This window comes from Pinus tabuliformis, chromosome 9 (assembly GCF_031772625.1).
Source record: "Pinus tabuliformis cultivar Carrire ecotype Pingquan chromosome 9, CPIR1, whole genome shotgun sequence".
Lineage (NCBI taxonomy): Eukaryota > Viridiplantae > Streptophyta > Pinopsida > Pinales > Pinaceae > Pinus > Pinus tabuliformis.
Genome location: NC_142307.1, coordinates 1,354,945,891 through 1,354,951,114, shown reverse-complemented (window position 1 = coordinate 1,354,951,114; position 5,224 = coordinate 1,354,945,891).

Genomic DNA, 5,224 nt, shown 5'->3' with positions numbered 1-5,224 from the left:
CTCCTACCTCGCCCCAAGGAACCCCCTGCAGAAACTGTGTCCAATCCCCGCACCCAAAATTGCCCTCTCCTCAATTTGCCACCAAAAACCCAAAAAACCCCAAATCAACCTTTCTAATCAGTTTACTAGCCTAATATCAGTATTACCTTGTTGGTCATCTCATCCCATTGAAGATCTACCGAGATTGACTGGAGAGAGCCTTCTCCTGCCCCGTAGGGCTAGCTACGAGGCTGAATGGTTTGATGTAGCCTTGAGGTTTACCTTTCTCATCCTGAGGTGAAATTTCAAGCGCTAACAGGCCCTATCATCTACCATATTACAGGGTAGCTCATCAGTCGGACTACGGGGGAGAGCTTCCAACCATGTGTTTATTGCAGTTTCTTAACCTGTCTCTGCATGGAATTCTCCAAAACAAGTTTCTGTGGCACAAACGTCGAAACTATAATTCCCAAGGATAGAGTTGGTAAGCATTACAGGTTCATTGGGGTCGTTTAGTTCTGTCACTACGTACTTCATGTATCCTTCTCAATCAACTCTCAGCATATCACCTTTTCCTTTCTGAGGCAACAAGAGATGGGATCAATCAGTTGAGAAAAATTCATTCAAATTTGCTAACCAGTCCCTACTAAGAAGCATTCCATATGCCTCAGGTATGTTGACTACCACTATGTCAATGACTTGTGTGTACTGTGGTTTGGCATCCATCTGAATCAACACATCTTTCAATTCTCCAATTACTTTCACATTCGTTCTGTCCAGTTGCATAATTCGAGTTCCAGTTTTCTCGGGCATTGCATGAAGTCTTTTAGCAACAACATAAGGCATAACAGTGGATGAGGCACCAGAATCTACCAGGAAATCGCATATGTTCATGTTGAAGATTTCAAATGTGATAAGGAAAGGTGGAGTCATGGATTTTGATTTCCTTCCTATCATGGCTGCATTGACATATTGAGGCGTTCGATTAATTTTTGATAGAGTGGCTTCCATGGCTAATGGCATTTGGGCTATACTGGGGGTTCTAACAGGTCTGGACACTGAATTCTTGGTTTGGCTACTCCGATTGGTGGGATATTTGCAATTCCGTTCATTCATAGCTTTCAAAAGCAGATCTCTTTGTTGCATTAACTTTAACAAATCGAAGTATGTGATATTAGCTCGAGATTTCTTAAGATCATCTACAATATTGTAATCAATGTTATAAACAGGGTAGGGCAGAGTAAACATACCGGTTTTGCCATTCTTAGGTGGGAGTTTACCATTTTGAGTCGCCTTCGTTGCATTTGGAGATGTATTATCTTTCTCTGGATAGTTCACGACTGGAATGCTCTTGGAATCACCACTAGGTTTATTCTTCTCAACAGGAAACTTGGGAGCGGATGCCTTCGAAGGGCGAACATCTTTCTTTGTCTGGTCTACAGGCTTCATCACGCCCGCAAGTGGCCCTTTACTTCGTGTGTGGATTTCATTAGTGTGGATTTCTGCTGTACTATCTTCTTCGTCGTCATCATTCCCATTTGTATAGAAATCCCATAGTACATTGACTTGAGATGCCTCGTCCAAGGGCTCTTCTACTTGGTACTCTTCCTCATCTTCTTGTTCTGGCTCCAGCTCTACTATAGGTTCTTCTTTGGTAAGAAGCGATCCGATAAGAGCCAGCTCTTCCATATTTAAATTCCCTTCATTGGGTGGAGCAGGCAACGCAAGTTGACCATGACCACCTTCTGTCTTCTTACGATAGAATGGTTCAAAGGGTTTTCTGTTGTTATAATCTCCTCCATTACCACTTATACTCTCTCCAGAATTCCTTTTCATATCGATAACTGTTTTTTTCAATTTCGTAATGATCCGATGCAAACCTTCCACATCTGTAGTGTCCTTTTCCTTGATCTCAGCCACTTTGTTATCACTCCCATTATTCTTCTTGGATTACTGAGAGGCCTTCTTTCCTTCGGTTGTATGATGACATGTTGTGAGACTGATCGTTTTGTTCTCGACTTTTACTGCTTCATCGATAGCACTTTGTAAGGTTTGTGTGTTACTCCTTTTAACCAACATCGAGGTAGGGACAGGGAGAGTAGTGATGTAGAATTCCATGAGCACCTCATCAGTAGGTCTAACATTAGCCGAGATTTTGTTGAACAAAGTGTTGAACCAGATGTTAAAATCCTTGACCTTTTCTTTGGTTTCCATTTTTAAACATGATAGTTCTAAAACTAAGGCCGCAGGTGTTTTTTCATCGCTAAACTTGTCTAAGAAGGCCTGCTGAAAGGCACCCCATGAGGTGATCGATCTTATTCTCAAGCTAAAGTACCATGTGGAAGCCGTACCAATCAGAGTAAAAGGGAACAAGCGACATACCACATCTTCATCGGCTACCCCCAACATGCGCACGGCTAGGAAGAAAGAGTGAATATGGTTATATGCAGTGTCTCCCCGCTCAGGGTTGAATTTAGGCAATACTCTCTCTGTGTTCTTGGTTAAGGCATGCTACTGCCCAGGTACTGCTATGACATCCTGTGCAAGCCAGGGAGTGAGTGCTCCCAGAGGAGGTGGGGGTTAATTCCCACCTGGAGGAGGTAGTGGAGGTTGATTCCCACCTGGAGGAGGACCGTTAGCCATATTATGGTTGAGGAGGTTCTAGTTGAAGGTTTCCCCCGGGTGTTCTTTGTTAAGATTTCCCAAATCGAGCCAGGGATTACCTTTAGAGAGAGGATCCTTAGGAATTTCTTCCCAAGGAGTGTCGATACTTTGCAAGGACTCTAGCATAATATCTTCAATGGAAGGGGCTACAGATGTCTCTTCGTTTATGGGACAGATCCTTGGTTTTCTTTTAGTTTTCAGAGGTAAAGAATGAAAGATGGGGAGCTGAGATAGGGAATAAGCATAAGCACGAGTAAGTACTCTGACTGGTTGTTCCTGAGTGACATGGTACTTCCACAGTCTCTCTTCCTTGGGTGACCCAAACATGGGACTTAGAGGGACCTCTATTTCTTCGAAGTGAGGCTCTTCCCAATGGGCGGAAGGATCTTTTCGACCTTTACGATCCATAAATTAATCTTTTTGAATCCATGCGCGACATTTATAGATGAAATCCTGAAAGCTATGGACAGCGGTTCAGGCCCTCCTTCTAGCACCAAATCTGTTGACATGACAAATTTTCGCTATGCAACCAAAGGGGAATCAACACGATCGCTAACCCCGATTATATCTGCTTTCGTTTGGAATGGCTAGTTCCAACAGGGTTTAAAGGATCCCATAAAATATTATAGGTGTTGAAAGATTGCTTCTTGGAGGAAGACTAGAATTAAATCAACAAAAGAAATAACTAGTCTATATGTATCAAGTCCTATGTACACTAATTCCACCTACTTATGCTAGTTCTAACTATTCTAATCTATCCTACAGGAGCATAATAAAAGAGATTAAACATCATATATAGATTCCAAGTCCAAAGTTACTGAGTTCACGGATGAACAAGGCTGTATTTAAGCTTAATTGTAATCTAATTATTCATACAAGAATACACATTCTTGTTTCTAGAAATAAAACTTACAACTGATGTTTAATGTAGCTTCGAATCAGAGACCGCTCATGAGTTAACCATGATAATGAATTATATTCAAATAACCAAGACTAGTCATAAGCTATCTGTTATCACTGTGCACAAAAACAAAACATATATATCCTCATGCTAGTCACAACACCCTAATTCCAAACATAAAAAAAAAGGAAAATGAATCTGAAAAAAAAGAGGCTTCTTCTTGATCGAAATAGTCTTCTTTATTAGCACAATAAAATCGACCCCTGTTCTACCAAAAAAAAATCCTTTTCCTCTATCCAGAGGTGATACTTATGGAGAAAGAGAACTGACCATTGGTTTCTCCCGAACTTTGGCCTTCCCTCTTCCTTTCCATATTCAAATTCAAATATACGAAATGTAACGGTTAATGAAACAGTGAACATGTTGAAGCCATTGCTATTAGAGCGTTCTATTTCCTGAAGAAAAATGAAAAGATGTCAGTAGAAAGAGAAATGACAACATGCCATCCCTTTGCACACGTATTAACTGAATGTTATTCCTTTTCATTCCCTGAAGGCAGATGTAGACAATGCACTCATTTTTCAACATCTAGCTTGATTTAAGGTGTATTAGAGGTAATAATAACTTGATGGATCTGTGCTATCAGGAGTGCCTTAGTATAGAGCGTGCATCCATTATACAATGTGGTGGTTCCACATCCCTTTACATCTCGAAGAATTATTTAGAGTTTAGCTATATGTTTTCCATGTGTATTTACCTCTCTATGACTATGATTGCATTTTTTCAAATCAACCGAGCATTTAGGTCAGCGATCAACAATGACTTCGTACTCATTCAAAGTTTCTTCAATGTGTTCATATGTTTCTTCGACAGATTGCGAGGTAGAGTGCTGTGCAGTTGTTTCTGTCCATCGAGCCTTATCCAACTTTCATAGATCCAACAGACGAAGTCGTTTTTCTAGGATCCACAGAACAATATACATATGAAACAAATCTCTGAGCCCGTACCTCCTTTTCTTGGACATGTATTTCAGGATGTAAGATCCTTTTGCAAGTCAGTAGTTGCAATTGAAAGCTCTGTTACAAGAATGGAAGGGTTGGAGGGAGGATAAGCAACAAGAAATCATCATAGTCTGTTGCTTATCTCCCCACTGTGTATGCCTTCCCTGTTGCTTCTCATAAATTCTTTTGTTTCGGTTAGGTCTCGCTTGCATCTTTTCCCAACAGCCATTCCTGATGCTTATGCATCAGCTCGTCGACCTCGCTTTTCTTCTCTTGGTCCTTGCTTGCATGAATGGTCAACATTATCTATGATTATCAGAGATATGACAGAAACACCTAAACAAACCTTACCTTCATAAAAACTTCCATAAAGAGACAGGCTTTGCAACTGGGGGTTATATGAGTCCTTCTGGCTCTAAATCTCAAGAGGGCGCGATGATTTTTTGGCGACTTGATGATTAAAAACGGATTGCAACCATAATTAATAAACCATTGAATCGTTTAGCTTTGAGGACATAATTCCATCTGACAACTATGGTTATCATTCGGAGAGACGAAAGATCAAACTCCTCAAGGGATCCATTCAAATTTTCCCCCAGAGCAGCTTCTAATAGGGTGGTGGTTGTGGCCACAACACACGGGGATCTGTAAGAAGAGATCTACATGAAGCAACCTAAAG